This window comes from Bos grunniens, chromosome 22, assembly GCF_055505025.1.
Source record: "Bos grunniens cultivar Pamir isolate PY7600 chromosome 22, Bosgru_T2T1.0, whole genome shotgun sequence".
In the NCBI taxonomy this organism is placed as follows: Eukaryota; Metazoa; Chordata; class Mammalia; order Artiodactyla; family Bovidae; genus Bos; species Bos grunniens.
The window spans coordinates 56,288,634-56,301,836 of record NC_141186.1 but is presented as its reverse complement, the minus strand read 5'-3'; the positions used below and the strand labels follow the sequence as shown (position 1 = coordinate 56,301,836).

The window sequence follows — 13,203 nt, the reverse complement described above, 5'->3', positions numbered from 1 at the left end:
GCGGTTGCAGTTATATCTCAGCTGGTGTGGGATTTATCTTTACAGCATTGAGAGGGAACAGGCTGAGAGTCCCCAGCTCTGCTGAGAAGGGAATCAGGGAACTTGCAGGGGTGAAAAGTCCTCTCCACCATCCCCAGCTCAGAACAAGCTCCAGGGAGGTGGACGGGAGCTTTGGAGCCCGTTTGACACCTGGGGAGACTGAGGCCTGGAGAAGAGGAGGGACTTGCCAGAAGACACACAGCTAGCTGGGGCGGAGCCATGGGTGTGAGAGGCAGCTCAGGACCCTGACTTGAGTTTGCCTGATTGGTGACAGGGCTGGGCTGGCCCAGTTTTATAATCATCATCGTTCTTGGCAGGAACCAAGAGTTCATGTGTCATCTGGCAGGCAGAGTGAGGACAGAGGGCCAGGCTGTGTTTGCGAACTCAAACCAGGGGCCGAGCAGGGAGGCAGGCTGAGTGTGGGACAAGAGGGAGTGGTGGGGACTTGGGAAAAAATGGAAGAGACCATCTGACAGCACTTCAGCCCAAAAACTTTGACATCCTGTGAATCAAATAATAATAATAGTGACACATACCCAACATGTACTATGTGTCAGGCAGTTCTTAGGCACATTACGTATATTAGTTCTGATCTTCACAATGATCCTAGGTGTTACTATGATTAGGCCAAATTTCCTAGCCAGGAAACCAACGTACAGAAAGCTCAAGTGACGTGTCTGGGGCTGAATTTGGCCCATTCGTTGCCACCTTCCCACTTCTGACTCAAACTCTGAAATTTCCCTGGGTCTTAGACTGTGCGTCGCACACCTTCTTTTCTGGTGGGTGGATGGGCTATTTGGCTTTTCTGCAGACAGCATTTGGTCACCTTCCTGGAGAGGGAAAGAAGGGTTGGAAGGGTGTCTGACACTCAGTTCCCATCCTCAGGGAACCACAGTTCGGGTGGGCTGGGGTTGGAAGAGCTCAGGGCTTATGCACTCACATGCGTCATCTCCATTAATGTCCGCAGAAGTCTCCTGAACTATTGAGGCGTTGATGGATTTTCTATTTTTGATGAGGGAACCAGCACAGAGATTAGGCACCGAGGTGCCTGAAGGTAGGGTGGCATTCCCTCTAGACCCTCTGGCTCTTCTTCACTGGACCATCAGGGCAAGCAGGGCCCTAGCAGGAAACCCTCTGCTCAGAGACCTGCTGGAAGGCAGACACCCTAATACAGGTAACACGGGCCACTTAAAGAGCTCTTCCCGGGAGCTCAGGGCTTGCAGGTGGTTTCTTAGCCAATCCCATGCAGCCCCAAGAAGCTGCCTGTCAGGTCCTTTTTAAAAAAAATACACAAGACTGTTTTGTTGTGTTTTTTGCTAATTAAAAAAATATATTTATTATTTTTGGCTGCTCTAGGTCTTTGCTGCTCTGAGGGCTTTTCTCTAGTTGCGGCGAGTGGGGGCTACTCCCGAGTTGTGCAGGCTTCTCGTTGCAGTGGCTTCTTTTGTTATGAAGCATGGGCTCTGGGGCGCGCAGGCTTCAGTAGCTGCAGTTCCCTGGCTTTAGAGTACAGGCTTGGTGATTGTGGTGCATGGGCTCAGTTGCTCTGCAGCCTGTGGGATCTTCCCGGATCAGGGATCGAACCCGTGTCTTCTGCATTGGCAGGTGGATTCTTCACCACTGAGCCACCAGGGAAGCCCTGGTGTGTCCTTCTGATGTTGAATGGCAGTTGAGTATGGAGAAATGAAGTGCTTGCCCAAGAGCACACCCTACCCTCTGCTCCTTCCAAACGTGCTTGGTGTGGGTTGTTGTTACCTCTTCAGACATGGGGCCATTTGAAGAGTGAGACACCCGCTTCCCCAGTCATTTAATGATCCCCCTGTACCCCTGAGAGTGATCAGACCACGTTGTAGTTAGTAAAGCATGCAGGATAGACACAGATGGCAGAGCAAATCCATCTGGCTGAGGAAAGCAGGCTTCCTGGAGGAGGAAACATCCAAGCTGAGTCACAGGATAAATAAGAGGGAAGATATTTCAGGCAGAAATAAAGAGCATAAACAAAGGCCCAGTGGGGGAAAAAAATCAGTGTTCCTAGAGTGCTAACACTGGAAATCTGAGGGGTTTTGGCCCATTCCTTTCTTCGAGGAGAAATGTGGCCCATTTCTCTACCTGTTGTCTAGTGCTGATCACGGCCCCTTAGAAGTGTGAGAGAGCAGTGTGATTTGGGAATGGAATCAAGGAAGCCTCTCTGGGGAAAGGGGCACTTGAGGTGAGCTCTGAAAGATGAAAGAAAAAGAAAACTTCCTAATCATTTACTCTGGGCCCAGACATCAGGCTTTGCCTGATGGGCACTTTTATCCAGCACATATAAGTGATTTGTAAATACCTGTTGAATGAATTAATTACCCATCATAGTCATCTCCAGTTCAAAGGAAAGGATACTAAGAGAGAAGTAAGGTTCGGGTTAGTCTGAAACTTGGGGTTCATCTCTACCTAACCCCTCCTTCAGCGTCCAGTGTTTAGTACGGCCTATGAATCTTACCTCCTAGATCTGTCTCAAGTCCCCCTGTTTTCTCCCAGTTCCTCTGACACCCCCCAGGTCCTGGCCACCATCATTTGCTGGTCTCTGGCTTCCACGCTTGTCCCCAAAGGCCATTGTCCACACAGCAGCCAGAGAGAAGCAGATAGGACTATGGAAACCATACTGCTTAAGACCGCTTAGCAGCTTCCAACTTGCCTAGAATAAAATCCTCACCACGGCCACCCAGTCGGCCTCTTTTCTGTTTCCTAAACATACCTCAGGACCTTAGTCTATGTTTCTCCCTCCATCTGAAGCCCCCTTTCCTCCTATTCCTCACATTCTCCAGATCAGTATCCTAGGGTATCCGAGGATACTTCTGAAGTATTCTAGGGTACTTCCTGAACTGTGGAGGTTAGAAAGCAGAAACTGCATTTCCCAGACTCCCTTGCAGCTAGAGTTTTGGAATCACATTAAGGTGTCCGTGGGGAAGAAGTGAGATTGGGAAGGCTGCTCTGATGATTCCTGCTGGAAAGCAAGGTGATAGTGATCTGTTTCTGCAGCACCTTCCTGCTCTCCAAACTCCAGCTCTGAGAGCATCTAGAGTCAGTTGTTGAAAGCACCTTTCAGGCCAGCTTCGCAGCTATCATAGTATGTTCTTTTCCCTTATAAACAACTTTGTTGGTGGTATATTTTACGTATCCTGAGATTTATTTATTGCAGGAATATACTTCAGTGATTTTTAGTAAATTTACATAGTGATACAACCATCATCATTAATCAATTTTAGAACATTTTCAGACCCCCAGTAAAATCCCCATGCCCATTTACAATTAATCTCTCTCCCTACCCTTAGCCCCAGGCAACCACTCATATACTTCTTCTCCATACATTTGTGTTTGCTGGATATTTTATACAAATAGAATCTATAACATGTGGTCTCTTATGCCTGGCTTTTGCCAATTGGCACAATGCTTTTGAAGTCCATCCATGATGTAACACGTCTTATTACCTTGTTCTTTTTGATTGCTGAATAATATTCCAAGTTGCTGTTGTTGTTCAGTTGCTAAATCATGTCTGGCTCTTTGTGACCCCGTGGACTGCAACATGCCAGGCTTCCCTGTCCTCCATTATCTCCTGGAGTCTGCTCAGATTCATGTCCATTGAGTTGGTGATGCTATCTAACCATCTCCTCCTCTCTCACCCACTTCTCCTCTTACCTTCCATCTTTCCCAACATCAAGGTCTTTTCCTATGAGTCAGCTCTTTGCATCAAGTGGCCAAAGTATTGGAGTTTCAGCGTCAGCCAGCATCAGTCCTTCCAATGAATATTCAGGGTTGATTTCCTTTAGGACTGACTGGTAGTGGGTTCTTAAGCTCAGTGATTCCCATGGTGGTCTCCTCATTTTCCTGATTAGAAACAGAGAAAACAGCTTCCCTGGTGGGGCGCTTCTGTGGTATTTTTCTGCAGGATGGCTCCCCTAGCCCTTTGACAATTTCATAAGCACTTTATTCCGAGAGCAATATTCCAGATATTCAAAGACTGGTACCAGACAGGCATCAGCCAATCAGGGCCCACGTCCGATCAGAATGGACAGATTCTAACACACCTGTGATGTCACAGCAGTATGGACACAATTTGCTGAACGCCAGCCCTGCTGTGTTAGATCAACTTTTCTGCTCAACATCCCTAGAGTAAAGTGTTTGCTGTGCTCACTCCTGATTCACACTAGGTAACTCCTCCTCCTCCTTAGCTGTCATTTCAGACAACCCTTCATCAGGATGTGGCACCGCATCTCGCCTTTCCTTGCAGCTGTCACAGTTTGTTTTTATATCTGTAGCCTAAGACAGGATTAGAGTGCAAACAGTTTACTTGGAGGGTGATCCCAGGAAGCGATGGTCTCAGAGTTGGGGAGGGATTTGGGGAAGAGAAGGCAATAAGCGCAGATGCAGTAGTGAACAGATTTCCCTTGAGAAACTGGAGAACAGGACTCAGAGGGTCCCATTCGACAGAGTGAGGTAGCTGGAGATTCTCTCCTGACTCTCACTGATCAGGAGTCAAAGATGGGCCCTAGGGATGTTGACACCCTGGCACTTTCAGCTTGCCACAAGCACTGACCACTGGGGGCCCTGAGGTGGAGAATCTTAGGATGCTATTGTGTATCACCGCAAAGGTGAGCACTGAGGGGATGGAGTGAGGGGCCCGCAGCACCTGCCAGTTTTCTTGGGTGATTTTTTCATAAATGCCTCCTTCATCATCAAACTCTGTGTTCCATGAGGCGATCACTCCAGTACCACCAGCACCAAGGACAGTGCCAGTGCAGGGCAGGTGCTTAGAAAACATTTGTTAAACATGAAAACAAAGGTGGAGATGGGAGTTGAAGGCTTCCTACTTCCCTGATAGCTCAGTTGGTAAAGAATCTGCCTGCAGGAGACTCCAGTTCAATTCCTGGGCAGGAAAGATTCCCCTGGAGAAGGGATAGACTACCCACTCCAGTATTCTTGGGCTTCCCTTATAGCCCAGCTGGTAAAGAATCCCCCGGCAATGTGGGACACTTGGCTTCGATCCCTGGGTTGGTAAGATCCTCTGGAGAAGGGAAAGGCTACCCACTCCAGTATTTTAACCTGGAGAATTCCAGGGACTGTATAGTCCATAGGATTTCAAAGACTTGGATACGACTGAGTGACTTTCACTCACTCACTAGCTGGCACAGTGGGAAAGAACCCAACTGCCAATGCAGGAGACATAAGGGATGCAGGTTTGGTCCCTGGGTGGGGAAGAACTCAGGGAGGAGAGCGTGGCAACCCACTCCAGTATTCTTGCCTGGGAAATCCCATGGACAGGAGCCTGGCGGGCTACAGTCCATGGGGTTGCAGAGAGTCAGACACAACTGAAGGGACTTAGCACGCATGATGCCTGAGAGAGAGCCGATGGGGCAAACCCAAATGTTGTAGGGCGCTCCTCACTACAGACCTGTGAGCCTGGCCTCAAGGGTGGCCCCGGAGCTGAGAGCTTGTGTTATGACCCCGTGTTACACTTGCCCAGTGACTCTGCCTTTTACAGAGCCTTGGAGGGCATTAAACAGCCCTCTGCAGGTGGTAGTCTTTAATCTCTACATTGGGACATCAAGAACCTCCTCTGTGTGGGGACTTTCCGCTTACCATTTACACCCCACTTTATGGGTGAGAAATGCCTGGTTTAGAGAGGTGAAGCAACTTGCCCAAGGCCATACGTCTCCTATGGGTAGTACCACCAGGCTCACCCCAGTTCTAAAGACTTCAAGGCCAGTGGTTTTTCCTTTCAACCCCTGCCATCCTCATGTATGAAGCTTTAAAAGCGGAGGAACAGGACTTCCTTGGTGGCTCAGTGGTAAAATATCCACCTACCAATTCAGGAGACTCGGGTTCGATCCCTGATCCCGGAAGATCCCCCATGCAGCTAAGTCCATACGCCGCACTACTGAGCCTGTGCTCTAGAGTCTGGGAGCCCCTGCTCCGCAGCAAGAGAAGCCACCGCAAGGAGAAGCCTGCCCACCGCAACTAGAGAAAAGCCCACAGAGCAACGAAGACCCAGCACAGCCAAAAATAAATAAATAAATAAATATATATATATATATATATTTTTTAAAGCTGGGGAACATCCCTTCAAGGAGCTGCCTCTCACAGACTCCAGCGAAGCTGTCTGACCTGCTTTGCTGTGAACCATCCCCATGTCATGACTTCCTCTGATATATGTTCTTGAATTAATTTCTTCTGCGAACCTTATTTCGATTAATTAGATGCAATCAGAGGACCGCTTTGCCAAGAGACTCAGTTCCTGCTCGGGCCTCTTGGGGAGTGGGGTGGGGTGGGGGAACACGTGGGGCTTCTAACCTGAAGGATGTTGGCAATTAGAGCCCATTTCGATCACCCGGGTTTGAGCTGACTGCCTTGGAGAACATCAATTAGCTCAGTGGCTAAACTGCGCTGAGAGTTACAGGTTACCAAGGGGACCTGTGGTCAATGCCAGGATTTAAGTGGCTCTAGTCTTCGGGGATCATCTTTCCTGAATTGCAGCCATGTTCTGGGGCTGTTGATTATCGGCAGGCTGATTAGACCCTGTCCATGGAGGAGAGTGAATTCCTAATTGCCAGCTGCTGAGGAGGCGAGCTTCCCGGCACAGACGCAGGTACACCCCGTCCAAGGTGCCAGACAGAGGCAGGCAGGCACATGTCGGGGGGTGGCCGCATTAGGCCGGTAGCCAGAGACGGCACAGGACACATGCCAGGCTCAACCCAGTCTCCCCTAGGAGGAGTGTGGGGTCTCTGGGTGACCCTGGAGAACACGGAGGCCCAGGCCATCCTTGGGAGGATAAACATTGTCTCCAAGGAGACACCCAACCTAAAGAAAAAAGGGACCCCCTGCTAGTGCCAGGCTCTAATAATCACAACTGTTATTGTTGTTCAGTCGCTAAATCATGTCCGACTCTTTGCGACCCCACGGACTGCAGCATGCCAGGCTTCCCTGTCCTTCACCATCTCTCTGAGTTTGCTCAAACTCAAGTCCATTGAGTCCGTGATGCCATCCAACCAGCTCTTTGTCTATCGCCCTCTTCTCCTGCTCTAAATCTTTCCCAGCATCAGGGTCTTTTCCTATGAGTCGGCTCTTTGCATCAGGTGGCCAAAGTATTGGAGCTTCAGCTTCAGCATCAGTCCTTCCGATGAATATTCAGCATTGATTTCCTTGAGGATTAACTGGTTGGATCTGCTTGCAGTCCAAGGGACTCTCAAGAGTCTTCTCCAACACCACAGTTTAATAATCATAATAGTCAGTGTTAATTGAACTCTTTAATTGAGCGCCGAAGAATTGGTGCTTTCGAACTGTGGTGTTGAAGAACACTCTTGAGAGTCCCTTGGACTGCAAGGAGATCCAACCAGTCAATCCTCAAGGAAATCAGTCCTGAATATTCATTGGAAAGACTGATACTGAAGCTGAAACTTCAATACTTTGGCCATCTGATGCAAAGAACCTACTCACTGAAAAAGACCCTGATGCTGGGAAAGATTGAAGGCAGGAGGAGAAGGGGACGACAGAGGATGAGATGGTTGGGTGGCATCACTGACGCAACGGACGTGAGTTTGAGTAGGCTCCGGGAGTTGGTGATGGACAGGGAAGCCTGGTGTGCTGCAGTCCATGGGGTCACAAAGAGTCAGACAGAACTGAGCGACTGAACTAAGCTGAACTGTGTGCCTGGAACTGCTCTAAGCACCTCACAGGAAGCAGGACATTCAGCTTTCTTAAGGAGAAAACTGAGGCTCAGAGAGGTCAAGCGATTTGCCTCACATCTTTTTCCAGCCAGTCTGTTTCCCGGTTGAACAGCTATGGATGGAGTGCTGGCTCTTAGGTGATGGGGCTCGGACGACCCCTCAGGTCCTAAAACCCTTTAAGGGGATCCACAAAGTTTCCACTTTCCTAGCTGTGCATCTGTGTGAGGCCAGGTTGTCTTCATGTGTTTCCGTCAAAATTTAATCTGGTGAGTAAACACAAAAGCAGATAAGAGAATCTAGTTGCCTTCCATTAAGTCGGACAATGAAAAAATTTGTAAAATTGTACACCAATGCCACTTCTCTCATGAAATTTTTTGTTTTGTTTTGGAAACTCTATTATTTCCTTAAAAATATTTTAGTTAACACACTATGTATTAGTTGTTTTAAAATATTCTCACTTGGATTTCTCATACAGGAAACATCAATAGATACAATCCAAAGTTCTTTGAGGGGGGTCTCAATAACTTTTAAGTACCTAAAGGGGTGCTGAGAGAAACTTGATTGAAACAAATACACACACACACTATCCTAAGAAGAGCTGGACTTAGCAGTCCTGTGTGCTACATATTCTTGTAAGGGCTTTATGTATTTTGAACTATTTAGTCTTCATAGCCAGGAGGTAACTATTACAACTATCCACACGGGGAAACTGAGGCACAGAGCGGTTCAGTCTCTTACCCGAGGCCACATATTCAGAACAGGGCGGAGTCCAATTGCCAGCCCAGGCCTCCAGGCTCCAGATCTGAGCTCCTGGCCAGGCCTCTGCACTCTGCTTCCAAGCAGCATGCCCCCTGGGGCGGGGAGGAGCGGGGGGAGGTGGGGTTGGGTTTGATGGCATCAGTGTAAGTTTCCCATGATAAGTACATTTCTGCACAGAGAGACACAGCGCTTTTGCTGGATCACACAGCCAGGAGAGGGCTCCTTACTCCTCAGTTGTGAGCCAGACCCCGAGGACCACCTTCTCACCGCCCTCAACAGTGTCCGATCGACTCAGGGATGGGCCATGCCCAGCTGATGAGAGCCGGCTTCGGAGCTTCGGTGGGGACATTTGTCTGGAGGCTCTTTTTCCCCTCACAGGTTGCTGAACTGGTAGGAGGTTACCCTGGAGCTCCTGGCCAGTGCAGAGCAAGAACCTGGCTGAGAATCCTCACTGATCAGAAGTCAGACAAGCGATGGAGAGACTGAGACCCAACCCAGCACTGCCTTATACCCTTGGCCTTTCCAGTAACATGAGCCAATGAATTCCGTTTTCTCTCATGTGTGTTCCTTTAAATATAACAAGTTTAACATCATCCGTACATGTCACCCTTTGCTTTATTTCTTTAGCTTGCCAGGTCTTAGTTGCAGCATGTGAACTTAGTTGCGGTACGTGGGATCTAGTTCCCTGACCAGGGATCGAACTTGGTCTTTGGTGTCATGAAGATTGAATGAGATGCGGCATGTGAATCATGTAATTTGAGAACTGACTCATAGTAAATTATCCAAAAACGCCAGCTCTTGGGATGATCACTTTATTAGTTTGCATTTAATTTTTGTTGGGGGAAGAGTTTTGAGCTGTCATACAATTCTCAAAGGGGTCTACAATCCCGGAAGGTCAACAACCACTGGTTTGGGAATCTGAGGAGCGTGGGTCGAATATTACGATAAATGATCACGTCTTGCCTTTGCAAAGTCTGCCAGGATGGTGCCCTGTGATTGCCTCTGTGGGGGTCAGGATGCTCGCCCTAGCCAGGATGAGCCCCCCTACCAGCTTATCGTCCCTCCCCCTGGCCCTGGGTCCCTGTGGCCTCAAAGCTCCAAAATGCCTCATTAGTGCCTCGTGAGAGCAGAGCCAGCAAGTGGGGCTGCCTCTGGCCTCCTCGGAGCACACCCCTCATTAGAGCAGAAGGAAGCGTCTCATCTGACAGCGGGGCGGCCAGGGCCGGCGGTCCCTTTGTGTTTGGGCCCGATGACTCAGGGAACGCCAGCACAGAGCCGTGGCACCGTGCCCCACTCCCACTCCCATGATTCTCCAGCCCCAGGGCCCAGCACTGCAGCTGGCATTTACTGAGGTGATAAACTAGGTATTCACTCGTTGGTCCTCCTGGTTTGGCCAAGAGAGGCTGAATCAGAACACGAGGCCTCAGGGGGGGAGACAATCAGATTCAGATGTCTTGTCCCTGCTCCAAACCCTTGCAGGGAAAGTTGGGGGGTCGGGCGGGAACAGATGGGGGGCAGACTTGATGTCCGGCAGACAGGTGGGTCCTCTGCTCTGCCACTCTCCGGCCTTGGTGTTAGGCAAGTCATTTCTGCTGTCTGCACCCAGTGTCCTCAACTGTAAGGAGGGGATCAAGAATCGTACCTGAACCGCAACCCTGCAGAGAACTCATTTCATAAGTCAGCTCTGCTCGCGTTTCTGTCCTGCTGACATCCCAGAGCCGCACTAACCCCAGCTCTCAGACACAGGCGGGGGTCAAGGCCCATCGTTCAAGGTCCTTCATGAGCCAGATCCTGCCCACTGCTCCTGTGTCAGCAACCACCCAATCACCCACCTTACCCAATCACTCTGTGTGGACGAAACGATTTCTCTCCTTCACCCACGCAATACTACCATTCTTCCAGCCTCTCTTTTTGAAGTTGGAAAATCCCGACTTCAGGCTCAACTCGGGCACCTCCTCCTCCAGGAAGCCTTCCGTGACCTCCTCCCAGCATTGCATCAGGCAACTCCTCGGGGATCCCACCTGCCAGAGCTGGACAGACCTGGGCCCAGGATCCTGGGGATCCATCTAGAACCACCCATCTCAAAGCATGGTCCAGCCTCATCTAGAAACTTGTGAGAAACATGGCTTCTTAGTCTCTACCCTGGACCTTCCGAATCAAAACTGGGAGCACGGCCCAGCAATCTATGTTGTAAAAAGCCCCTCATGGGATTCTGAAGCTCAAGTTTGAGAATCACTGGTCTAAGCAGCTGCATTTTCTGCATCTGAAGTGCCTTATGACCTGGTCCCACTCCAGCAGCTGCTGCAAGAGGGAGGGGTCCGTGCCTCCCCTGGGTGCCGCCCGCTAACAGAGTTGTTACAGACAAGAACTGTCTCTGACCCATCCTCTTCTCGCACTTCCTGGAGACCCTCAACCAATTTTGAATTGTAACTTTCTTTTATTGGCAAAGAAGAAATTTCAGCACCGGTGTCATTTATTTCTCATCAGTCTTTCTTCCATCCCAATCCTGCCACGCTGGGACCTGCTGAGTTTGAGAATCAAAACGCCAGTCAGCTGCTTCTTCAGGAAAACGTTGTCAATTTCGCATGGCTCCCCTCAGACACACCAAATGTTGTCTGGAAAAATACTTCTTTCCCCTCTTCTCTTGCCCAGCAACTCACCACTGTGGCTCAGAAAGCTGGGAAGGTGTCAAACATTTTCAGAAGAGTCACTTCCCTCAGTCTAATCCCCTCCCTGCACTCCTGGAATCTGCTAACCTCTTGTACTAGGAAGTTCTTCTTGGTGTCTAACCTCACTCTTTCTTGCTGTCACTGGCTCCAAACCAGTCTGTGATTTATAAGAAACAAGTGGTTTTATCTCTGTTTTTTGTCGTTGTTCAGTAGCTAATTCATGTCTGACTCTGCAACTCCATGGACTACAACATGCTAGACTTCTCTGTTCCTCGCTATTTCCCAGAGTTTGCTCAAACTCATGTCCATTGAGTCAGTGATGCCATCCAACCATCTCATCCTCTGTCGTCCCCTTCTCCTTTTGCCTTCCATCTTTCCTAGCATCAGAGTCTTTTCCAATGAGTTGGTGCTTCACATCAGGTGGTCAAAGTACTGGAGCTTCAGCATCCGTCCTTCCAAAGAATATTCAGGTCTGATTTCCTTTAGGATTGACTGGTTTGATCTCCTTGCCGTCCAAAGGACTTTCAAGAGTCTTCTCCAGCAACACAGCTCTAAGGCATCAATTCTTCAGTCCTCAGCCTTCTTTACGGTCCAACTCTCACATGACTAGTGGAAAAACCATAGCTTTGACTATACAGACCTTTGTCGGCAAAGTGATGTTGGTGTTTTTTAGTATGCTGCCTAGGTTTGTCACAGCTTTCCTTCCAAGGAGCAAGCACCTTTTGATTTCAGTGACGGTTGCCATCACTGTCCGCAGTGATTTTAGAGCCCAAGAAAACAAAATCCATCACCACTTCCACTTTTTCTCTGGAAACTAGCCAAGGGCCAGGGACACAGCAGGCACTCAGTAAATGGTTTATTCACTTAGAAATAGTGGGGGGTGGGGGGAGGAAATGGGTGGGTTCAGAATAAACTTTGACAATTGAAAGTGAACATTTACTCTGAGCATTACGTTAAGTGTCTCAGATCTAGTCAAAGAGCCAACAACTTTACGAGGTAGATGGTATCTTATTCCTATTTGACTTGTGAGGAAACTGAGGCTCGGAGAGATGAAGCAATGTGTGTGAGGTCACACGGCAATTTTGTGACTGATCTGGTATGTGAACCCAGGAGAACATTGGGGGCTCACTTCCTGATGGTCCAGTGAGTGTTGCTGGGGTGTGGTGGGCAGCTGTCTGGAGAAGAACCCAGCCCCTGGAGATTTCCGACGCGTGGGAGCAAGACCCGAGGCAGAGACAAATGAGGCCCATTCATGTCCTCCGATGAAGGGCTTCTGAAGCTGGCAGGAGGAGGCGGTGGAAGATGCTGTCAGGAGCCAGGTGCGGTGGAGGAGAGGCTGCCACCGAGACAGCAAGTGCCAACAGGTCTGAGTAAGAAACCCCTTTCCTCACACCCGGCTGGGGCTTCTTTTAGAGCAAAGCTTCAAGACCAGTGACAAGCAGCGAAGACCGAGCAAGCCTCCCTAACACTCCCCCGCACACCCTGCCAAAGCACACAGCTGTTGATGTAAAGCGCCTCCTCCTTTCTTTCCCCCAAACCCACCCTCATTCACTCAAGTAACAGATGTCGTTGTAAAGAAAAACCGTGCAATGCGAAAGCTGTTGAGTTTATTCAGAATCTCACAGAGGACCACAGCCCAGGGGGCAGTCTCTCAGGCTGAGGAACTGTTCCAGAGAGGTAAGGGGGGAGGTTAGTGTGTATGTGATTTTGGGGAAGTGGGTACTGGCTACCAATCACACACCTTGGTACCAGGAACAGGCAGCTTAGTAAATGGTTTTAGTGCTTTCTTTCTTTCTTTTTTTAAAAAATAAAATATTTATTTATTTCACCGCACAAGATCTTAGTTGTGGCATGTGGGATCTAGATCCCTGACCAGGGATCCAACCCAGGGCCCCCTGCATTGGGAGATCAGAGTCTTAGCCACTGGACCATCAAGGAAAGTCCCCATGCTTTTTCAGAATATGGGAAGATGCAAGAGTTTGGCTTCGTAAAATTCTCTTCTGCAAATATCTAACTGTCTGAAGGCCTGTTCT

At 49.2% G+C, this 13,203-nt stretch overlaps 1 long non-coding RNA gene across 1 annotated transcript; it reads left to right on the top strand.

Annotated features, from left to right (window-relative positions):
• Positions 1-6,429: 6,429 nt before the first annotated feature.
• LOC147348677 (uncharacterized) lies at positions 6,430-9,094 on the top strand. The gene is made up of 2 exons (XR_015151935.1): positions 6,430-6,664; positions 8,880-9,094. It is a non-coding gene; the product is annotated as an uncharacterized LOC147348677 (long non-coding RNA).
• The last annotated feature ends 4,109 nt before the right edge of the window (positions 9,095-13,203 follow it).